At 62.2% G+C, this 20,890-nt stretch overlaps 19 non-coding genes across 19 annotated transcripts; all 19 read left to right on the forward strand.

The window, feature by feature from the left end:
- Positions 1-478: 478 nt before the first annotated feature.
- On the forward strand, positions 479-669 carry LOC148635555 (U2 spliceosomal RNA). The gene has a single exon (XR_015933029.1). It is a non-coding gene; the product is annotated as a U2 spliceosomal RNA (small nuclear RNA).
- An 811-nt stretch (positions 670-1,480) lies between these two features.
- On the forward strand, positions 1,481-1,671 carry LOC148635556 (U2 spliceosomal RNA). The gene has a single exon (XR_015933030.1). It is a non-coding gene; the product is annotated as a U2 spliceosomal RNA (small nuclear RNA).
- An 811-nt stretch (positions 1,672-2,482) lies between these two features.
- On the forward strand, positions 2,483-2,673 carry LOC148635557 (U2 spliceosomal RNA). The gene has a single exon (XR_015933031.1). It is a non-coding gene; the product is annotated as a U2 spliceosomal RNA (small nuclear RNA).
- An 811-nt stretch (positions 2,674-3,484) lies between these two features.
- LOC148635558 (U2 spliceosomal RNA) lies at positions 3,485-3,675 on the forward strand. The gene has a single exon (XR_015933032.1). It is a non-coding gene; the product is annotated as a U2 spliceosomal RNA (small nuclear RNA).
- Positions 3,676-4,482: 807 nt separating this feature from the next.
- Positions 4,483-4,673, forward strand: LOC148635559 (U2 spliceosomal RNA). The gene has a single exon (XR_015933033.1). It is a non-coding gene; the product is annotated as a U2 spliceosomal RNA (small nuclear RNA).
- Positions 4,674-5,484: 811 nt separating this feature from the next.
- On the forward strand, positions 5,485-5,675 carry LOC148635560 (U2 spliceosomal RNA). Its single transcript, XR_015933034.1, has one exon. It is a non-coding gene; the product is annotated as a U2 spliceosomal RNA (small nuclear RNA).
- An 811-nt stretch (positions 5,676-6,486) lies between these two features.
- Positions 6,487-6,677, forward strand: LOC148635561 (U2 spliceosomal RNA). Its single transcript, XR_015933035.1, has one exon. It is a non-coding gene; the product is annotated as a U2 spliceosomal RNA (small nuclear RNA).
- Positions 6,678-7,488: 811 nt separating this feature from the next.
- Positions 7,489-7,679, forward strand: LOC148635562 (U2 spliceosomal RNA). Its single transcript, XR_015933037.1, has one exon. It is a non-coding gene; the product is annotated as a U2 spliceosomal RNA (small nuclear RNA).
- Positions 7,680-8,490: 811 nt separating this feature from the next.
- Positions 8,491-8,681, forward strand: LOC148635563 (U2 spliceosomal RNA). The gene has a single exon (XR_015933038.1). It is a non-coding gene; the product is annotated as a U2 spliceosomal RNA (small nuclear RNA).
- An 811-nt stretch (positions 8,682-9,492) lies between these two features.
- LOC148635564 (U2 spliceosomal RNA) lies at positions 9,493-9,683 on the forward strand. Its single transcript, XR_015933039.1, has one exon. It is a non-coding gene; the product is annotated as a U2 spliceosomal RNA (small nuclear RNA).
- Positions 9,684-10,494: 811 nt separating this feature from the next.
- LOC148635565 (U2 spliceosomal RNA) lies at positions 10,495-10,685 on the forward strand. Its single transcript, XR_015933040.1, has one exon. It is a non-coding gene; the product is annotated as a U2 spliceosomal RNA (small nuclear RNA).
- Positions 10,686-11,496: 811 nt separating this feature from the next.
- LOC148635566 (U2 spliceosomal RNA) lies at positions 11,497-11,687 on the forward strand. The gene has a single exon (XR_015933041.1). It is a non-coding gene; the product is annotated as a U2 spliceosomal RNA (small nuclear RNA).
- An 811-nt stretch (positions 11,688-12,498) lies between these two features.
- LOC148635567 (U2 spliceosomal RNA) lies at positions 12,499-12,689 on the forward strand. Its single transcript, XR_015933042.1, has one exon. It is a non-coding gene; the product is annotated as a U2 spliceosomal RNA (small nuclear RNA).
- Positions 12,690-13,500: 811 nt separating this feature from the next.
- On the forward strand, positions 13,501-13,691 carry LOC148635568 (U2 spliceosomal RNA). The gene has a single exon (XR_015933043.1). It is a non-coding gene; the product is annotated as a U2 spliceosomal RNA (small nuclear RNA).
- An 811-nt stretch (positions 13,692-14,502) lies between these two features.
- Positions 14,503-14,693, forward strand: LOC148635569 (U2 spliceosomal RNA). The gene has a single exon (XR_015933044.1). It is a non-coding gene; the product is annotated as a U2 spliceosomal RNA (small nuclear RNA).
- An 811-nt stretch (positions 14,694-15,504) lies between these two features.
- On the forward strand, positions 15,505-15,695 carry LOC148635570 (U2 spliceosomal RNA). The gene has a single exon (XR_015933045.1). It is a non-coding gene; the product is annotated as a U2 spliceosomal RNA (small nuclear RNA).
- Positions 15,696-16,506: 811 nt separating this feature from the next.
- On the forward strand, positions 16,507-16,697 carry LOC148635571 (U2 spliceosomal RNA). The gene has a single exon (XR_015933046.1). It is a non-coding gene; the product is annotated as a U2 spliceosomal RNA (small nuclear RNA).
- Positions 16,698-17,508: 811 nt separating this feature from the next.
- Positions 17,509-17,699, forward strand: LOC148635572 (U2 spliceosomal RNA). Its single transcript, XR_015933048.1, has one exon. It is a non-coding gene; the product is annotated as a U2 spliceosomal RNA (small nuclear RNA).
- Positions 17,700-18,510: 811 nt separating this feature from the next.
- On the forward strand, positions 18,511-18,701 carry LOC148635573 (U2 spliceosomal RNA). The gene has a single exon (XR_015933049.1). It is a non-coding gene; the product is annotated as a U2 spliceosomal RNA (small nuclear RNA).
- The last annotated feature ends 2,189 nt before the right edge of the window (positions 18,702-20,890 follow it).

Genomic DNA, 20,890 nt, shown 5'->3' on the forward strand with positions numbered 1-20,890 from the left:
CGGGCCCCTTTCGACAGCTGGGCGTTTTCCCTCCAAAAAACTTAGTATATCCACCTTTTCTTTCTTTTGTTTCGGCAGGCAGGCGTGTGTGCGCGCGCGTCCCCGTCCCTCCCTCCCTCCCGAGAGAGAGCTGCCCCTTGCCTCTGCCCGCAGGTGCTGGCGCTCGGCTTTCGCTTGCAGCCGGTTGGGCGCAGCTGCTGCCGGTGGGAGGGGCCTAAGCTAAGGAGGCCGGGCGGCTGGCGCCCCCTGCGGCTGCGGTCGTTGTCGGGCCGTTGACAGAAGATCAAAGAGCAGGGCCCCCGCCCGGGACTGGCAGGAAGGCAGGCGGGCAGGCAAGAGAGTGGGGGAGCAGAGTCCCGCGGCAGGCCTCTGGCTGCAGGGAGGCCGGCAGCTGCGCGGGTCCCGGGCTCCAGAGGAGTCGGCCTGCGCCACTGTGCGCCAGCGGAACGCCCGCGCGTCGGTCCGCGCCTTTGTGGGCATCGCTTCTCGGCCTTTTGGCTAAGATCAAGTGTAGTATCTGTTCTTATCAGTTTAATATCTGATACGTCCCCCATCGGGGGACCACATATTAAACGGATTTTTGGAACAGGGAGCTGGATCAGGAGCTTGCTCCGTCCTCTCCACGCATCGGCCCGGTATTGCAGCGCCTCCGGGAGCGGTGCACCACCTTCTCTCAGCGGTGAAAAGACAGACGTAGGTAGGTAGCGAGCGAGCAAGCGAAGTGGACTGGAGCTCCTTCTTCTCGGGTCTCGTCCCTCGTCCCCCATCTGTGTGTCTCTGTGTTCTGTCTCTCTCTCGCCCTCTCGGTTCCCGTGCTCCCTCTGTGCGCTTTCCCGCGTCTCGACTCTCTGGGCAAGCAGGCCGGCCCCCTTTTCGGCTCCCGTGCGTTTTCCCTCCAAAAAACTTAGGTTTTTCAGCCTTTTCCCAGGGAGGCAGGCGTGGCTTGCTTGCTTGCTTGCTTGCTTGCTTGCTTGCGTGTGTGTCCGTCCCCGTCCCTGCAGGCGGGCCCCTTTCGACAGCTGGGCGTTTTCCCTCCAAAAAACTTAGTATATCCACCTTTTCTTTCTTTTGTTTCGGCAGGCAGGCGTGTGTGCGCGCGCGTCCCCGTCCCTCCCTCCCTCCCGAGAGAGAGCTGCCCCTTGCCTCTGCCCGCAGGTGCTGGCGCTCGGCTTTCGCTTGCAGCCGGTTGGGCGCAGCTGCTGCCGGTGGGAGGGGCCTAAGCTAAGGAGGCCGGGCGGCTGGCGCCCCCTGCGGCTGCGGTCGTTGTCGGGCCGTTGACAGAAGATCAAAGAGCAGGGCCCCCGCCCGGGACTGGCAGGAAGGCAGGCGGGCAGGCAAGAGAGTGGGGGAGCAGAGTCCCGCGGCAGGCCTCTGGCTGCAGGGAGGCCGGCAGCTGCGCGGGTCCCGGGCTCCAGAGGAGTCGGCCTGCGCCACTGTGCGCCAGCGGAACGCCCGCGCGTCGGTCCGCGCCTTTGTGGGCATCGCTTCTCGGCCTTTTGGCTAAGATCAAGTGTAGTATCTGTTCTTATCAGTTTAATATCTGATACGTCCCCCATCGGGGGACCACATATTAAACGGATTTTTGGAACAGGGAGCTGGATCAGGAGCTTGCTCCGTCCTCTCCACGCATCGGCCCGGTATTGCAGCGCCTCCGGGAGCGGTGCACCACCTTCTCTCAGCGGTGAAAAGACAGACGTAGGTAGGTAGCGAGCGAGCAAGCGAAGTGGACTGGAGCTCCTTCTTCTCGGGTCTCGTCCCTCGTCCCCCATCTGTGTGTCTCTGTGTTCTGTCTCTCTCTCGCCCTCTCGGTTCCCGTGCTCCCTCTGTGCGCTTTCCCGCGTCTCGACTCTCTGGGCAAGCAGGCCGGCCCCCTTTTCGGCTCCCGTGCGTTTTCCCTCCAAAAAACTTAGGTTTTTCAGCCTTTTCCCAGGGAGGCAGGCGTGGCTTGCTTGCTTGCTTGCTTGCTTGCTTGCTTGCGTGTGTGTCCGTCCCCGTCCCTGCAGGCGGGCCCCTTTCGACAGCTGGGCGTTTTCCCTCCAAAAAACTTAGTATATCCACCTTTTCTTTCTTTTGTTTCGGCAGGCAGGCGTGTGTGCGCGCGCGTCCCCGTCCCTCCCTCCCTCCCGAGAGAGAGCTGCCCCTTGCCTCTGCCCGCAGGTGCTGGCGCTCGGCTTTCGCTTGCAGCCGGTTGGGCGCAGCTGCTGCCGGTGGGAGGGGCCTAAGCTAAGGAGGCCGGGCGGCTGGCGCCCCCTGCGGCTGCGGTCGTTGTCGGGCCGTTGACAGAAGATCAAAGAGCAGGGCCCCCGCCCGGGACTGGCAGGAAGGCAGGCGGGCAGGCAAGAGAGTGGGGGAGCAGAGTCCCGCGGCAGGCCTCTGGCTGCAGGGAGGCCGGCAGCTGCGCGGGTCCCGGGCTCCAGAGGAGTCGGCCTGCGCCACTGTGCGCCAGCGGAACGCCCGCGCGTCGGTCCGCGCCTTTGTGGGCATCGCTTCTCGGCCTTTTGGCTAAGATCAAGTGTAGTATCTGTTCTTATCAGTTTAATATCTGATACGTCCCCCATCGGGGGACCACATATTAAACGGATTTTTGGAACAGGGAGCTGGATCAGGAGCTTGCTCCGTCCTCTCCACGCATCGGCCCGGTATTGCAGCGCCTCCGGGAGCGGTGCACCACCTTCTCTCAGCGGTGAAAAGACAGACGTAGGTAGGTAGCGAGCGAGCAAGCGAAGTGGACTGGAGCTCCTTCTTCTCGGGTCTCGTCCCTCGTCCCCCATCTGTGTGTCTCTGTGTTCTGTCTCTCTCTCGCCCTCTCGGTTCCCGTGCTCCCTCTGTGCGCTTTCCCGCGTCTCGACTCTCTGGGCAAGCAGGCCGGCCCCCTTTTCGGCTCCCGTGCGTTTTCCCTCCAAAAAACTTAGGTTTTTCAGCCTTTTCCCAGGGAGGCAGGCGTGGCTTGCTTGCTTGCTTGCTTGCTTGCTTGCTTGCGTGTGTGTCCGTCCCCGTCCCTGCAGGCGGGCCCCTTTCGACAGCTGGGCGTTTTCCCTCCAAAAAACTTAGTATATCCACCTTTTCTTTCTTTTGTTTCGGCAGGCAGGCGTGTGTGCGCGCGCGTCCCCGTCCCTCCCTCCCTCCCGAGAGAGAGCTGCCCCTTGCCTCTGCCCGCAGGTGCTGGCGCTCGGCTTTCGCTTGCAGCCGGTTGGGCGCAGCTGCTGCCGGTGGGAGGGGCCTAAGCTAAGGAGGCCGGGCGGCTGGCGCCCCCTGCGGCTGCGGTCGTTGTCGGGCCGTTGACAGAAGATCAAAGAGCAGGGCCCCCGCCCGGGACTGGCAGGAAGGCAGGCGGGCAGGCAAGAGAGTGGGGGAGCAGAGTCCCGCGGCAGGCCTCTGGCTGCAGGGAGGCCGGCAGCTGCGCGGGTCCCGGGCTCCAGAGGAGTCGGCCTGCGCCACTGTGCGCCAGCGGAACGCCCGCGCGTCGGTCCGCGCCTTTGTGGGCATCGCTTCTCGGCCTTTTGGCTAAGATCAAGTGTAGTATCTGTTCTTATCAGTTTAATATCTGATACGTCCCCCATCGGGGGACCACATATTAAACGGATTTTTGGAACAGGGAGCTGGATCAGGAGCTTGCTCCGTCCTCTCCACGCATCGGCCCGGTATTGCAGCGCCTCCGGGAGCGGTGCACCACCTTCTCTCAGCGGTGAAAAGACAGACGTAGGTAGGTAGCGAGCGAGCAAGCGAAGTGGACTGGAGCTCCTTCTTCTCGGGTCTCGTCCCTCGTCCCCCATCTGTGTGTCTCTGTGTTCTGTCTCTCTCTCGCCCTCTCGGTTCCCGTGCTCCCTCTGTGCGCTTTCCCGCGTCTCGACTCTCTGGGCAAGCAGGCCGGCCCCCTTTTCGGCTCCCGTGCGTTTTCCCTCCAAAAAACTTAGGTTTTTCAGCCTTTTCCCAGGGAGGCAGGCGTGGCTTGCTTGCTTGCTTGCTTGCTTGCTTGCGTGTGTGTCCGTCCCCGTCCCTGCAGGCGGGCCCCTTTCGACAGCTGGGCGTTTTCCCTCCAAAAAACTTAGTATATCCACCTTTTCTTTCTTTTGTTTCGGCAGGCAGGCGTGTGTGCGCGCGCGTCCCCGTCCCTCCCTCCCTCCCGAGAGAGAGCTGCCCCTTGCCTCTGCCCGCAGGTGCTGGCGCTCGGCTTTCGCTTGCAGCCGGTTGGGCGCAGCTGCTGCCGGTGGGAGGGGCCTAAGCTAAGGAGGCCGGGCGGCTGGCGCCCCCTGCGGCTGCGGTCGTTGTCGGGCCGTTGACAGAAGATCAAAGAGCAGGGCCCCCGCCCGGGACTGGCAGGAAGGCAGGCGGGCAGGCAAGAGAGTGGGGGAGCAGAGTCCCGCGGCAGGCCTCTGGCTGCAGGGAGGCCGGCAGCTGCGCGGGTCCCGGGCTCCAGAGGAGTCGGCCTGCGCCACTGTGCGCCAGCGGAACGCCCGCGCGTCGGTCCGCGCCTTTGTGGGCATCGCTTCTCGGCCTTTTGGCTAAGATCAAGTGTAGTATCTGTTCTTATCAGTTTAATATCTGATACGTCCCCCATCGGGGGACCACATATTAAACGGATTTTTGGAACAGGGAGCTGGATCAGGAGCTTGCTCCGTCCTCTCCACGCATCGGCCCGGTATTGCAGCGCCTCCGGGAGCGGTGCACCACCTTCTCTCAGCGGTGAAAAGACAGACGTAGGTAGGTAGCGAGCGAGCAAGCGAAGTGGACTGGAGCTCCTTCTTCTCGGGTCTCGTCCCTCGTCCCCCATCTGTGTGTCTCTGTGTTCTGTCTCTCTCTCGCCCTCTCGGTTCCCGTGCTCCCTCTGTGCGCTTTCCCGCGTCTCGACTCTCTGGGCAAGCAGGCCGGCCCCCTTTTCGGCTCCCGTGCGTTTTCCCTCCAAAAAACTTAGGTTTTTCAGCCTTTTCCCAGGGAGGCAGGCGTGGCTTGCTTGCTTGCTTGCTTGCTTGCTTGCTTGCGTGTGTGTCCGTCCCCGTCCCTGCAGGCGGGCCCCTTTCGACAGCTGGGCGTTTTCCCTCCAAAAAACTTAGTATATCCACCTTTTCTTTCTTTTGTTTCGGCAGGCAGGCGTGTGTGCGCGCGCGTCCCCGTCCCTCCCTCCCTCCCGAGAGAGAGCTGCCCCTTGCCTCTGCCCGCAGGTGCTGGCGCTCGGCTTTCGCTTGCAGCCGGTTGGGCGCAGCTGCTGCCGGTGGGAGGGGCCTAAGCTAAGGAGGCCGGGCGGCTGGCGCCCCCTGCGGCTGCGGTCGTTGTCGGGCCGTTGACAGAAGATCAAAGAGCAGGGCCCCCGCCCGGGACTGGCAGGAAGGCAGGCGGGCAGGCAAGAGAGTGGGGGAGCAGAGTCCCGCGGCAGGCCTCTGGCTGCAGGGAGGCCGGCAGCTGCGCGGGTCCCGGGCTCCAGAGGAGTCGGCCTGCGCCACTGTGCGCCAGCGGAACGCCCGCGCGTCGGTCCGCGCCTTTGTGGGCATCGCTTCTCGGCCTTTTGGCTAAGATCAAGTGTAGTATCTGTTCTTATCAGTTTAATATCTGATACGTCCCCCATCGGGGGACCACATATTAAACGGATTTTTGGAACAGGGAGCTGGATCAGGAGCTTGCTCCGTCCTCTCCACGCATCGGCCCGGTATTGCAGCGCCTCCGGGAGCGGTGCACCACCTTCTCTCAGCGGTGAAAAGACAGACGTAGGTAGGTAGCGAGCGAGCAAGCGAAGTGGACTGGAGCTCCTTCTTCTCGGGTCTCGTCCCTCGTCCCCCATCTGTGTGTCTCTGTGTTCTGTCTCTCTCTCGCCCTCTCGGTTCCCGTGCTCCCTCTGTGCGCTTTCCCGCGTCTCGACTCTCTGGGCAAGCAGGCCGGCCCCCTTTTCGGCTCCCGTGCGTTTTCCCTCCAAAAAACTTAGGTTTTTCAGCCTTTTCCCAGGGAGGCAGGCGTGGCTTGCTTGCTTGCTTGCTTGCTTGCTTGCTTGCGTGTGTGTCCGTCCCCGTCCCTGCAGGCGGGCCCCTTTCGACAGCTGGGCGTTTTCCCTCCAAAAAACTTAGTATATCCACCTTTTCTTTCTTTTGTTTCGGCAGGCAGGCGTGTGTGCGCGCGCGTCCCCGTCCCTCCCTCCCTCCCGAGAGAGAGCTGCCCCTTGCCTCTGCCCGCAGGTGCTGGCGCTCGGCTTTCGCTTGCAGCCGGTTGGGCGCAGCTGCTGCCGGTGGGAGGGGCCTAAGCTAAGGAGGCCGGGCGGCTGGCGCCCCCTGCGGCTGCGGTCGTTGTCGGGCCGTTGACAGAAGATCAAAGAGCAGGGCCCCCGCCCGGGACTGGCAGGAAGGCAGGCGGGCAGGCAAGAGAGTGGGGGAGCAGAGTCCCGCGGCAGGCCTCTGGCTGCAGGGAGGCCGGCAGCTGCGCGGGTCCCGGGCTCCAGAGGAGTCGGCCTGCGCCACTGTGCGCCAGCGGAACGCCCGCGCGTCGGTCCGCGCCTTTGTGGGCATCGCTTCTCGGCCTTTTGGCTAAGATCAAGTGTAGTATCTGTTCTTATCAGTTTAATATCTGATACGTCCCCCATCGGGGGACCACATATTAAACGGATTTTTGGAACAGGGAGCTGGATCAGGAGCTTGCTCCGTCCTCTCCACGCATCGGCCCGGTATTGCAGCGCCTCCGGGAGCGGTGCACCACCTTCTCTCAGCGGTGAAAAGACAGACGTAGGTAGGTAGCGAGCGAGCAAGCGAAGTGGACTGGAGCTCCTTCTTCTCGGGTCTCGTCCCTCGTCCCCCATCTGTGTGTCTCTGTGTTCTGTCTCTCTCTCGCCCTCTCGGTTCCCGTGCTCCCTCTGTGCGCTTTCCCGCGTCTCGACTCTCTGGGCAAGCAGGCCGGCCCCCTTTTCGGCTCCCGTGCGTTTTCCCTCCAAAAAACTTAGGTTTTTCAGCCTTTTCCCAGGGAGGCAGGCGTGGCTTGCTTGCTTGCTTGCTTGCTTGCTTGCTTGCGTGTGTGTCCGTCCCCGTCCCTGCAGGCGGGCCCCTTTCGACAGCTGGGCGTTTTCCCTCCAAAAAACTTAGTATATCCACCTTTTCTTTCTTTTGTTTCGGCAGGCAGGCGTGTGTGCGCGCGCGTCCCCGTCCCTCCCTCCCTCCCGAGAGAGAGCTGCCCCTTGCCTCTGCCCGCAGGTGCTGGCGCTCGGCTTTCGCTTGCAGCCGGTTGGGCGCAGCTGCTGCCGGTGGGAGGGGCCTAAGCTAAGGAGGCCGGGCGGCTGGCGCCCCCTGCGGCTGCGGTCGTTGTCGGGCCGTTGACAGAAGATCAAAGAGCAGGGCCCCCGCCCGGGACTGGCAGGAAGGCAGGCGGGCAGGCAAGAGAGTGGGGGAGCAGAGTCCCGCGGCAGGCCTCTGGCTGCAGGGAGGCCGGCAGCTGCGCGGGTCCCGGGCTCCAGAGGAGTCGGCCTGCGCCACTGTGCGCCAGCGGAACGCCCGCGCGTCGGTCCGCGCCTTTGTGGGCATCGCTTCTCGGCCTTTTGGCTAAGATCAAGTGTAGTATCTGTTCTTATCAGTTTAATATCTGATACGTCCCCCATCGGGGGACCACATATTAAACGGATTTTTGGAACAGGGAGCTGGATCAGGAGCTTGCTCCGTCCTCTCCACGCATCGGCCCGGTATTGCAGCGCCTCCGGGAGCGGTGCACCACCTTCTCTCAGCGGTGAAAAGACAGACGTAGGTAGGTAGCGAGCGAGCAAGCGAAGTGGACTGGAGCTCCTTCTTCTCGGGTCTCGTCCCTCGTCCCCCATCTGTGTGTCTCTGTGTTCTGTCTCTCTCTCGCCCTCTCGGTTCCCGTGCTCCCTCTGTGCGCTTTCCCGCGTCTCGACTCTCTGGGCAAGCAGGCCGGCCCCCTTTTCGGCTCCCGTGCGTTTTCCCTCCAAAAAACTTAGGTTTTTCAGCCTTTTCCCAGGGAGGCAGGCGTGGCTTGCTTGCTTGCTTGCTTGCTTGCTTGCTTGCGTGTGTGTCCGTCCCCGTCCCTGCAGGCGGGCCCCTTTCGACAGCTGGGCGTTTTCCCTCCAAAAAACTTAGTATATCCACCTTTTCTTTCTTTTGTTTCGGCAGGCAGGCGTGTGTGCGCGCGCGTCCCCGTCCCTCCCTCCCTCCCGAGAGAGAGCTGCCCCTTGCCTCTGCCCGCAGGTGCTGGCGCTCGGCTTTCGCTTGCAGCCGGTTGGGCGCAGCTGCTGCCGGTGGGAGGGGCCTAAGCTAAGGAGGCCGGGCGGCTGGCGCCCCCTGCGGCTGCGGTCGTTGTCGGGCCGTTGACAGAAGATCAAAGAGCAGGGCCCCCGCCCGGGACTGGCAGGAAGGCAGGCGGGCAGGCAAGAGAGTGGGGGAGCAGAGTCCCGCGGCAGGCCTCTGGCTGCAGGGAGGCCGGCAGCTGCGCGGGTCCCGGGCTCCAGAGGAGTCGGCCTGCGCCACTGTGCGCCAGCGGAACGCCCGCGCGTCGGTCCGCGCCTTTGTGGGCATCGCTTCTCGGCCTTTTGGCTAAGATCAAGTGTAGTATCTGTTCTTATCAGTTTAATATCTGATACGTCCCCCATCGGGGGACCACATATTAAACGGATTTTTGGAACAGGGAGCTGGATCAGGAGCTTGCTCCGTCCTCTCCACGCATCGGCCCGGTATTGCAGCGCCTCCGGGAGCGGTGCACCACCTTCTCTCAGCGGTGAAAAGACAGACGTAGGTAGGTAGCGAGCGAGCAAGCGAAGTGGACTGGAGCTCCTTCTTCTCGGGTCTCGTCCCTCGTCCCCCATCTGTGTGTCTCTGTGTTCTGTCTCTCTCTCGCCCTCTCGGTTCCCGTGCTCCCTCTGTGCGCTTTCCCGCGTCTCGACTCTCTGGGCAAGCAGGCCGGCCCCCTTTTCGGCTCCCGTGCGTTTTCCCTCCAAAAAACTTAGGTTTTTCAGCCTTTTCCCAGGGAGGCAGGCGTGGCTTGCTTGCTTGCTTGCTTGCTTGCTTGCTTGCGTGTGTGTCCGTCCCCGTCCCTGCAGGCGGGCCCCTTTCGACAGCTGGGCGTTTTCCCTCCAAAAAACTTAGTATATCCACCTTTTCTTTCTTTTGTTTCGGCAGGCAGGCGTGTGTGCGCGCGCGTCCCCGTCCCTCCCTCCCTCCCGAGAGAGAGCTGCCCCTTGCCTCTGCCCGCAGGTGCTGGCGCTCGGCTTTCGCTTGCAGCCGGTTGGGCGCAGCTGCTGCCGGTGGGAGGGGCCTAAGCTAAGGAGGCCGGGCGGCTGGCGCCCCCTGCGGCTGCGGTCGTTGTCGGGCCGTTGACAGAAGATCAAAGAGCAGGGCCCCCGCCCGGGACTGGCAGGAAGGCAGGCGGGCAGGCAAGAGAGTGGGGGAGCAGAGTCCCGCGGCAGGCCTCTGGCTGCAGGGAGGCCGGCAGCTGCGCGGGTCCCGGGCTCCAGAGGAGTCGGCCTGCGCCACTGTGCGCCAGCGGAACGCCCGCGCGTCGGTCCGCGCCTTTGTGGGCATCGCTTCTCGGCCTTTTGGCTAAGATCAAGTGTAGTATCTGTTCTTATCAGTTTAATATCTGATACGTCCCCCATCGGGGGACCACATATTAAACGGATTTTTGGAACAGGGAGCTGGATCAGGAGCTTGCTCCGTCCTCTCCACGCATCGGCCCGGTATTGCAGCGCCTCCGGGAGCGGTGCACCACCTTCTCTCAGCGGTGAAAAGACAGACGTAGGTAGGTAGCGAGCGAGCAAGCGAAGTGGACTGGAGCTCCTTCTTCTCGGGTCTCGTCCCTCGTCCCCCATCTGTGTGTCTCTGTGTTCTGTCTCTCTCTCGCCCTCTCGGTTCCCGTGCTCCCTCTGTGCGCTTTCCCGCGTCTCGACTCTCTGGGCAAGCAGGCCGGCCCCCTTTTCGGCTCCCGTGCGTTTTCCCTCCAAAAAACTTAGGTTTTTCAGCCTTTTCCCAGGGAGGCAGGCGTGGCTTGCTTGCTTGCTTGCTTGCTTGCTTGCTTGCGTGTGTGTCCGTCCCCGTCCCTGCAGGCGGGCCCCTTTCGACAGCTGGGCGTTTTCCCTCCAAAAAACTTAGTATATCCACCTTTTCTTTCTTTTGTTTCGGCAGGCAGGCGTGTGTGCGCGCGCGTCCCCGTCCCTCCCTCCCTCCCGAGAGAGAGCTGCCCCTTGCCTCTGCCCGCAGGTGCTGGCGCTCGGCTTTCGCTTGCAGCCGGTTGGGCGCAGCTGCTGCCGGTGGGAGGGGCCTAAGCTAAGGAGGCCGGGCGGCTGGCGCCCCCTGCGGCTGCGGTCGTTGTCGGGCCGTTGACAGAAGATCAAAGAGCAGGGCCCCCGCCCGGGACTGGCAGGAAGGCAGGCGGGCAGGCAAGAGAGTGGGGGAGCAGAGTCCCGCGGCAGGCCTCTGGCTGCAGGGAGGCCGGCAGCTGCGCGGGTCCCGGGCTCCAGAGGAGTCGGCCTGCGCCACTGTGCGCCAGCGGAACGCCCGCGCGTCGGTCCGCGCCTTTGTGGGCATCGCTTCTCGGCCTTTTGGCTAAGATCAAGTGTAGTATCTGTTCTTATCAGTTTAATATCTGATACGTCCCCCATCGGGGGACCACATATTAAACGGATTTTTGGAACAGGGAGCTGGATCAGGAGCTTGCTCCGTCCTCTCCACGCATCGGCCCGGTATTGCAGCGCCTCCGGGAGCGGTGCACCACCTTCTCTCAGCGGTGAAAAGACAGACGTAGGTAGGTAGCGAGCGAGCAAGCGAAGTGGACTGGAGCTCCTTCTTCTCGGGTCTCGTCCCTCGTCCCCCATCTGTGTGTCTCTGTGTTCTGTCTCTCTCTCGCCCTCTCGGTTCCCGTGCTCCCTCTGTGCGCTTTCCCGCGTCTCGACTCTCTGGGCAAGCAGGCCGGCCCCCTTTTCGGCTCCCGTGCGTTTTCCCTCCAAAAAACTTAGGTTTTTCAGCCTTTTCCCAGGGAGGCAGGCGTGGCTTGCTTGCTTGCTTGCTTGCTTGCTTGCTTGCGTGTGTGTCCGTCCCCGTCCCTGCAGGCGGGCCCCTTTCGACAGCTGGGCGTTTTCCCTCCAAAAAACTTAGTATATCCACCTTTTCTTTCTTTTGTTTCGGCAGGCAGGCGTGTGTGCGCGCGCGTCCCCGTCCCTCCCTCCCTCCCGAGAGAGAGCTGCCCCTTGCCTCTGCCCGCAGGTGCTGGCGCTCGGCTTTCGCTTGCAGCCGGTTGGGCGCAGCTGCTGCCGGTGGGAGGGGCCTAAGCTAAGGAGGCCGGGCGGCTGGCGCCCCCTGCGGCTGCGGTCGTTGTCGGGCCGTTGACAGAAGATCAAAGAGCAGGGCCCCCGCCCGGGACTGGCAGGAAGGCAGGCGGGCAGGCAAGAGAGTGGGGGAGCAGAGTCCCGCGGCAGGCCTCTGGCTGCAGGGAGGCCGGCAGCTGCGCGGGTCCCGGGCTCCAGAGGAGTCGGCCTGCGCCACTGTGCGCCAGCGGAACGCCCGCGCGTCGGTCCGCGCCTTTGTGGGCATCGCTTCTCGGCCTTTTGGCTAAGATCAAGTGTAGTATCTGTTCTTATCAGTTTAATATCTGATACGTCCCCCATCGGGGGACCACATATTAAACGGATTTTTGGAACAGGGAGCTGGATCAGGAGCTTGCTCCGTCCTCTCCACGCATCGGCCCGGTATTGCAGCGCCTCCGGGAGCGGTGCACCACCTTCTCTCAGCGGTGAAAAGACAGACGTAGGTAGGTAGCGAGCGAGCAAGCGAAGTGGACTGGAGCTCCTTCTTCTCGGGTCTCGTCCCTCGTCCCCCATCTGTGTGTCTCTGTGTTCTGTCTCTCTCTCGCCCTCTCGGTTCCCGTGCTCCCTCTGTGCGCTTTCCCGCGTCTCGACTCTCTGGGCAAGCAGGCCGGCCCCCTTTTCGGCTCCCGTGCGTTTTCCCTCCAAAAAACTTAGGTTTTTCAGCCTTTTCCCAGGGAGGCAGGCGTGGCTTGCTTGCTTGCTTGCTTGCTTGCTTGCTTGCGTGTGTGTCCGTCCCCGTCCCTGCAGGCGGGCCCCTTTCGACAGCTGGGCGTTTTCCCTCCAAAAAACTTAGTATATCCACCTTTTCTTTCTTTTGTTTCGGCAGGCAGGCGTGTGTGCGCGCGCGTCCCCGTCCCTCCCTCCCTCCCGAGAGAGAGCTGCCCCTTGCCTCTGCCCGCAGGTGCTGGCGCTCGGCTTTCGCTTGCAGCCGGTTGGGCGCAGCTGCTGCCGGTGGGAGGGGCCTAAGCTAAGGAGGCCGGGCGGCTGGCGCCCCCTGCGGCTGCGGTCGTTGTCGGGCCGTTGACAGAAGATCAAAGAGCAGGGCCCCCGCCCGGGACTGGCAGGAAGGCAGGCGGGCAGGCAAGAGAGTGGGGGAGCAGAGTCCCGCGGCAGGCCTCTGGCTGCAGGGAGGCCGGCAGCTGCGCGGGTCCCGGGCTCCAGAGGAGTCGGCCTGCGCCACTGTGCGCCAGCGGAACGCCCGCGCGTCGGTCCGCGCCTTTGTGGGCATCGCTTCTCGGCCTTTTGGCTAAGATCAAGTGTAGTATCTGTTCTTATCAGTTTAATATCTGATACGTCCCCCATCGGGGGACCACATATTAAACGGATTTTTGGAACAGGGAGCTGGATCAGGAGCTTGCTCCGTCCTCTCCACGCATCGGCCCGGTATTGCAGCGCCTCCGGGAGCGGTGCACCACCTTCTCTCAGCGGTGAAAAGACAGACGTAGGTAGGTAGCGAGCGAGCAAGCGAAGTGGACTGGAGCTCCTTCTTCTCGGGTCTCGTCCCTCGTCCCCCATCTGTGTGTCTCTGTGTTCTGTCTCTCTCTCGCCCTCTCGGTTCCCGTGCTCCCTCTGTGCGCTTTCCCGCGTCTCGACTCTCTGGGCAAGCAGGCCGGCCCCCTTTTCGGCTCCCGTGCGTTTTCCCTCCAAAAAACTTAGGTTTTTCAGCCTTTTCCCAGGGAGGCAGGCGTGGCTTGCTTGCTTGCTTGCTTGCTTGCTTGCTTGCGTGTGTGTCCGTCCCCGTCCCTGCAGGCGGGCCCCTTTCGACAGCTGGGCGTTTTCCCTCCAAAAAACTTAGTATATCCACCTTTTCTTTCTTTTGTTTCGGCAGGCAGGCGTGTGTGCGCGCGCGTCCCCGTCCCTCCCTCCCTCCCGAGAGAGAGCTGCCCCTTGCCTCTGCCCGCAGGTGCTGGCGCTCGGCTTTCGCTTGCAGCCGGTTGGGCGCAGCTGCTGCCGGTGGGAGGGGCCTAAGCTAAGGAGGCCGGGCGGCTGGCGCCCCCTGCGGCTGCGGTCGTTGTCGGGCCGTTGACAGAAGATCAAAGAGCAGGGCCCCCGCCCGGGACTGGCAGGAAGGCAGGCGGGCAGGCAAGAGAGTGGGGGAGCAGAGTCCCGCGGCAGGCCTCTGGCTGCAGGGAGGCCGGCAGCTGCGCGGGTCCCGGGCTCCAGAGGAGTCGGCCTGCGCCACTGTGCGCCAGCGGAACGCCCGCGCGTCGGTCCGCGCCTTTGTGGGCATCGCTTCTCGGCCTTTTGGCTAAGATCAAGTGTAGTATCTGTTCTTATCAGTTTAATATCTGATACGTCCCCCATCGGGGGACCACATATTAAACGGATTTTTGGAACAGGGAGCTGGATCAGGAGCTTGCTCCGTCCTCTCCACGCATCGGCCCGGTATTGCAGCGCCTCCGGGAGCGGTGCACCACCTTCTCTCAGCGGTGAAAAGACAGACGTAGGTAGGTAGCGAGCGAGCAAGCGAAGTGGACTGGAGCTCCTTCTTCTCGGGTCTCGTCCCTCGTCCCCCATCTGTGTGTCTCTGTGTTCTGTCTCTCTCTCGCCCTCTCGGTTCCCGTGCTCCCTCTGTGCGCTTTCCCGCGTCTCGACTCTCTGGGCAAGCAGGCCGGCCCCCTTTTCGGCTCCCGTGCGTTTTCCCTCCAAAAAACTTAGGTTTTTCAGCCTTTTCCCAGGGAGGCAGGCGTGGCTTGCTTGCTTGCTTGCTTGCTTGCTTGCTTGCGTGTGTGTCCGTCCCCGTCCCTGCAGGCGGGCCCCTTTCGACAGCTGGGCGTTTTCCCTCCAAAAAACTTAGTATATCCACCTTTTCTTTCTTTTGTTTCGGCAGGCAGGCGTGTGTGCGCGCGCGTCCCCGTCCCTCCCTCCCTCCCGAGAGAGAGCTGCCCCTTGCCTCTGCCCGCAGGTGCTGGCGCTCGGCTTTCGCTTGCAGCCGGTTGGGCGCAGCTGCTGCCGGTGGGAGGGGCCTAAGCTAAGGAGGCCGGGCGGCTGGCGCCCCCTGCGGCTGCGGTCGTTGTCGGGCCGTTGACAGAAGATCAAAGAGCAGGGCCCCCGCCCGGGACTGGCAGGAAGGCAGGCGGGCAGGCAAGAGAGTGGGGGAGCAGAGTCCCGCGGCAGGCCTCTGGCTGCAGGGAGGCCGGCAGCTGCGCGGGTCCCGGGCTCCAGAGGAGTCGGCCTGCGCCACTGTGCGCCAGCGGAACGCCCGCGCGTCGGTCCGCGCCTTTGTGGGCATCGCTTCTCGGCCTTTTGGCTAAGATCAAGTGTAGTATCTGTTCTTATCAGTTTAATATCTGATACGTCCCCCATCGGGGGACCACATATTAAACGGATTTTTGGAACAGGGAGCTGGATCAGGAGCTTGCTCCGTCCTCTCCACGCATCGGCCCGGTATTGCAGCGCCTCCGGGAGCGGTGCACCACCTTCTCTCAGCGGTGAAAAGACAGACGTAGGTAGGTAGCGAGCGAGCAAGCGAAGTGGACTGGAGCTCCTTCTTCTCGGGTCTCGTCCCTCGTCCCCCATCTGTGTGTCTCTGTGTTCTGTCTCTCTCTCGCCCTCTCGGTTCCCGTGCTCCCTCTGTGCGCTTTCCCGCGTCTCGACTCTCTGGGCAAGCAGGCCGGCCCCCTTTTCGGCTCCCGTGCGTTTTCCCTCCAAAAAACTTAGGTTTTTCAGCCTTTTCCCAGGGAGGCAGGCGTGGCTTGCTTGCTTGCTTGCTTGCTTGCTTGCTTGCGTGTGTGTCCGTCCCCGTCCCTGCAGGCGGGCCCCTTTCGACAGCTGGGCGTTTTCCCTCCAAAAAACTTAGTATATCCACCTTTTCTTTCTTTTGTTTCGGCAGGCAGGCGTGTGTGCGCGCGCGTCCCCGTCCCTCCCTCCCTCCCGAGAGAGAGCTGCCCCTTGCCTCTGCCCGCAGGTGCTGGCGCTCGGCTTTCGCTTGCAGCCGGTTGGGCGCAGCTGCTGCCGGTGGGAGGGGCCTAAGCTAAGGAGGCCGGGCGGCTGGCGCCCCCTGCGGCTGCGGTCGTTGTCGGGCCGTTGACAGAAGATCAAAGAGCAGGGCCCCCGCCCGGGACTGGCAGGAAGGCAGGCGGGCAGGCAAGAGAGTGGGGGAGCAGAGTCCCGCGGCAGGCCTCTGGCTGCAGGGAGGCCGGCAGCTGCGCGGGTCCCGGGCTCCAGAGGAGTCGGCCTGCGCCACTGTGCGCCAGCGGAACGCCCGCGCGTCGGTCCGCGCCTTTGTGGGCATCGCTTCTCGGCCTTTTGGCTAAGATCAAGTGTAGTATCTGTTCTTATCAGTTTAATATCTGATACGTCCCCCATCGGGGGACCACATATTAAACGGATTTTTGGAACAGGGAGCTGGATCAGGAGCTTGCTCCGTCCTCTCCACGCATCGGCCCGGTATTGCAGCGCCTCCGGGAGCGGTGCACCACCTTCTCTCAGCGGTGAAAAGACAGACGTAGGTAGGTAGCGAGCGAGCAAGCGAAGTGGACTGGAGCTCCTTCTTCTCGGGTCTCGTCCCTCGTCCCCCATCTGTGTGTCTCTGTGTTCTGTCTCTCTCTCGCCCTCTCGGTTCCCGTGCTCCCTCTGTGCGCTTTCCCGCGTCTCGACTCTCTGGGCAAGCAGGCCGGCCCCCTTTTCGGCTCCCGTGCGTTTTCCCTCCAAAAAACTTAGGTTTTTCAGCCTTTTCCCAGGGAGGCAGGCGTGGCTTGCTTGCTTGCTTGCTTGCTTGCTTGCTTGCGTGTGTGTCCGTCCCCGTCCCTGCAGGCGGGCCCCTTTCGACAGCTGGGCGTTTTCCCTCCAAAAAACTTAGTATATCCACCTTTTCTTTCTTTTGTTTCGGCAGGCAGGCGTGTGTGCGCGCGCGTCCCCGTCCCTCCCTCCCTCCCGAGAGAGAGCTGCCCCTTGCCTCTGCCCGCAGGTGCTGGCGCTCGGCTTTCGCTTGCAGCCGGTTGGGCGCAGCTGCTGCCGGTGGGAGGGGCCTAAGCTAAGGAGGCCGGGCGGCTGGCGCCCCCTGCGGCTGCGGTCGTTGTCGGGCCGTTGACAGAAGATCAAAGAGCAGGGCCCCCGCCCGGGACTGGCAGGAAGGCAGGCGGGCAGGCAAGAGAGTGGGGGAGCAGAGTCCCGCGGCAGGCCTCTGGCTGCAGGGAGGCCGGCAGCTGCGCGGGTCCCGGGCTCCAGAGGAGTCGGCCTGCGCCACTGTGCGCCAGCGGAACGCCCGCGCGTCGGTCCGCGCCTTTGTGGGCATCGCTTCTCGGCCTTTTGGCTAAGATCAAGTGTAGTATCTGTTCTTATCAGTTTAATATCTGATACGTCCCCCATCGGGGGACCACATATTAAACGGATTTTTGGAACAGGGAGCTGGATCAGGAGCTTGCTCCGTCCTCTCCACGCATCGGCCCGGTATTGCAGCGCCTCCGGGAGCGGTGCACCACCTTCTCTCAGCGGTGAAAAGACAGACGTAGGTAGGTAGCGAGCGAGCAAGCGAAGTGGACTGGAGCTCCTTCTTCTCGGGTCTCGTCCCTCGTCCCCCATCTGTGTGTCTCTGTGTTCTGTCTCTCTCTCGCCCTCTCGGTTCCCGTGCTCCCTCTGTGCGCTTTCCCGCGTCTCGACTCTCTGGGCAAGCAGGCCGGCCCCCTTTTCGGCTCCCGTGCGTTTTCCCTCCAAAAAACTTAGGTTTTTCAGCCTTTTCCCAGGGAGGCAGGCGTGGCTTGCTTGCTTGCTTGCTTGCTTGCTTGCTTGCGTGTGTGTCCGTCCCCGTCCCTGCAGGCGGGCCCCTTTCGACAGCTGGGCGTTTTCCCTCCAAAAAACTTAGTATATCCACCTTTTCTTTCTTTTGTTTCGGCAGGCAGGCGTGTGTGCGCGCGCGTCCCCGTCCCTCCCTCCCTCCCGAGAGAGAGCTGCCCCTTGCCTCTGCCCGCAGGTGCTGGCGCTCGGCTTTCGCTTGCAGCCGGTTGGGCGCAGCTGCTGCCGGTGGGAGGGGCCTAAGCTAAGGAGGCCGGGCGGCTGGCGCCCCCTGCGGCTGCGGTCGTTGTCGGGCCGTTGACAGAAGATCAAAGAGCAGGGCCCCCGCCCGGGACTGGCAGGAAGGCAGGCGGGCAGGCAAGAGAGTGGGGGAGCAGAGTCCCGCGGCAGGCCTCTGGCTGCAGGGAGGCCGGCAGCTGCGCGGGTCCCGGGCTCCAGAGGAGTCGGCCTGCGCCACTGTGCGCCAGCGGAACGCCCGCGCGTCGGTCCGCGCCTTTGTGGGCATCGCTTCTCGGCCTTTTGGCTAAGATCAAGTGTAGTATCTGTTCTTATCAGTTTAATATCTGATACGTCCCCCATCGGGGGACCACATATTAAACGGATTTTTGGAACAGGGAGCTGGATCAGGAGCTTGCTCCGTCCTCTCCACGCATCGGCCCGGTATTGCAGCGCCTCCGGGAGCGGTGCACCACCTTCTCTCAGCGGTGAAAAGACAGACGTAGGTAGGTAGCGAGCGAGCAAGCGAAGTGGACTGGAGCTCCTTCTTCTCGGGTCTCGTCCCTCGTCCCCCATCTGTGTGTCTCTGTGTTCTGTCTCTCTCTCGCCCTCTCGGTTCCCGTGCTCCCTCTGTGCGCTTTCCCGCGTCTCGACTCTCTGGGCAAGCAGGCCGGCCCCCTTTTCGGCTCCCGTGCGTTTTCCCTCCAAAAAACTTAGGTTTTTCAGCCTTTTCCCAGGGAGGCAGGCGTGGCTTGCTTGCTTGCTTGCTTGCTTGCTTGCTTGCGTGTGTGTCCGTCCCCGTCCCTGCAGGCGGGCCCCTTTCGACAGCTGGGCGTTTTCCCTCCAAAAAACTTAGTATATCCACCTTTTCTTTCTTTTGTTTCGGCAGGCAGGCGTGTGTGCGCGCGCGTCCCCGTCCCTCCCTCCCTCCCGAGAGAGAGCTGCCCCTTGCCTCTGCCCGCAGGTGCTGGCGCTCGGCTTTCGCTTGCAGCCGGTTGGGCGCAGCTGCTGCCGGTGGGAGGGGCCTAAGCTAAGGAGGCCGGGCGGCTGGCGCCCCCTGCGGCTGCGGTCGTTGTCGGGCCGTTGACAGAAGATCAAAGAGCAGGGCCCCCGCCCGGGACTGGCAGGAAGGCAGGCGGGCAGGCAAGAGAGTGGGGGAGCAGAGTCCCGCGGCAGGCCTCTGGCTGCAGGGAGGCCGGCAGCTGCGCGGGTCCCGGGCTCCAGAGGAGTCGGCCTGCGCCACTGTGCGCCAGCGGAACGCCCGCGCGTCGGTCCGCGCCTTTGTGGGCATCGCTTCTCGGCCTTTTGGCTAAGATCAAGTGTAGTATCTGTTCTTATCAGTTTAATATCTGATACGTCCCCCATCGGGGGACCACATATTAAACGGATTTTTGGAACAGGGAGCTGGATCAGGAGCTTGCTCCGTCCTCTCCACGCATCGGCCCGGTATTGCAGCGCCTCCGGGAGCGGTGCACCACCTTCTCTCAGCGGTGAAAAGACAGACGTAGGTAGGTAGCGAGCGAGCAAGCGAAGTGGACTGGAGCTCCTTCTTCTCGGGTCTCGTCCCTCGTCCCCCATCTGTGTGTCTCTGTGTTCTGTCTCTCTCTCGCCCTCTCGGTTCCCGTGCTCCCTCTGTGCGCTTTCCCGCGTCTCGACTCTCTGGGCAAGCAGGCCGGCCCCCTTTTCGGCTCCCGTGCGTTTTCCCTCCAAAAAACTTAGGTTTTTCAGCCTTTTCCCAGGGAGGCAGGCGTGGCTTGCTTGCTTGCTTGCTTGCTTGCTTGCTTGCGTGTGTGTCCGTCCCCGTCCCTGCAGGCGGGCCCCTTTCGACAGCTGGGCGTTTTCCCTCCAAAAAACTTAGTATATCCACCTTTTCTTTCTTTTGTTTCGGCAGGCAGGCGTGTGTGCGCGCGCGTCCCCGTCCCTCCCTCCCTCCCGAGAGAGAGCTGCCCCTTGCCTCTGCCCGCAGGTGCTGGCGCTCGGCTTTCGCTTGCAGCCGGTTGGGCGCAGCTGCTGCCGGTGGGAGGGGCCTAAGCTAAGGAGGCCGGGCGGCTGGCGCCCCCTGCGGCTGCGGTCGTTGTCGGGCCGTTGACAGAAGATCAAAGAGCAGGGCCCCCGCCCGGGACTGGCAGGAAGGCAGGCGGGCAGGCAAGAGAGTGGGGGAGCAGAGTCCCGCGGCAGGCCTCTGGCTGCAGGGAGGCCGGCAGCTGCGCGGGTCCCGGGCTCCAGAGGAGTCGGCCTGCGCCACTGTGCGCCAGCGGAACGCCCGCGCGTCGGTCCGCGCCTTTGTGGGCATCGCTTCTCGGCCTTTTGGCTAAGATCAGGGTTCAAGTGGCTTGTCCGCAGTTCTCTCAGATCTTAGTCCAGGGGGTCGGGAAGGCGTGGGGAGGAATGCAGTGACGGGAAGGTGCGGTGATCGTGGATTGGTGCCAGGAGGATTGTGGAAGGCGAGACGAGGATTTGCTGTGCGGCGGACAAGGAAGAAGACGGTGGTGTTTCTGCGGACCTGGAAGTGTGGGCGGAGGTTCGGAACCATGGAGTTGTTGGCAGGATACATTTGGGCGAGGAAGGAGCGACGGAAAAATTCATTTCGTTTCATGTTGCGGAGACGAGATGGACCTGAAAGCTGGACTCGAGATAAGTTCATGACTTTAATTTTGGAGGAGGTTTTGGGCATATGTATGCGGGACATTTTATGTTTACAAGATTTTTGTGAACGTGGTTTTTTTGTGTTAACTTTGGTTTCTAGCGAACTGTGTTTTGAGTTGATGCGGAAGATTCAGGAGAAGAGAGAGGAGGCTCCGTTGAGCCTCTTCATCGTGGACCCAATGTTTGCAGGGGATCTGAAGAAGATGACTGTACACGTTTCGGATCCGTTTATTTCAGAGGAGGAAATTGTGGGTTATTTACAAGGCTTTATGTTTGTGCAAGGGAAAGGACATAGAGAGGTGGATCCCAAAGGAGTCTGGACTGGGAAAAGGGTTTTTTGGGCGAGATTGCGCTTTGGAGAAGAAGTGGAAGAGGGGGTGATACACCCTCCACCGTTATTTGAGATTGGGACAGGGATGGGTTGTCTGTCCTACCCGGGACAGCCACCTGTCTGTAGAAGATGTGGAAGGTTGGGACACTTTGCTGCACAATGTACAACAGTGTTTTGTGGGCGTTGTTTTGTTCAAGGACATACAGTGAAAGAATGCAAGAAGGGGGTGAAATGTTTTTCGTGTGGGGGATTAGGGCATATATATAAAAACTGTGTGGGGAAGGAAGGGGGTGGAGAAGGACATGAGTTTGAAGGGGAGGAAAGGCAGGTATTACAGGTGCAGGAAGAGATACGTGTGGGTAGAGATAAGGAGAGGGCAGAGGTTGAAGTAGAGGGTGTTAAGGTGTCTGAGGGGGATTTAGGAGTGGATGGGGAAAATAGGGTGGATGAGGTGGATGGGTTGGCATTTAAAATAGATGTGGAGTGTGATGTAGGGAGGGGCGATAGTATGGTGAATGAGGTTGAGAGTTTGGTGGAATGTGAGGCTGTGAGTAAGGATGCTGAAAGGACGAATGAGGTTGCTGGGGATGTGGGGCGAGTTTCTGTAGTAGAACAAGTAAGATTGGAATCTGCTTTGGTGCCGGACATAGGGGGGACCGAGAGACAAGCAAGTGTGCAGGTGGCAAAGGACA

This window comes from Lepisosteus platostomus, unplaced genomic scaffold, assembly GCF_059453375.1.
Source record: "Lepisosteus platostomus isolate fLepPlt1 unplaced genomic scaffold, fLepPlt1.hap1 Scaffold_243_H1, whole genome shotgun sequence".
Classification (NCBI taxonomy): Eukaryota; Metazoa; Chordata; class Actinopteri; order Semionotiformes; family Lepisosteidae; genus Lepisosteus; species Lepisosteus platostomus.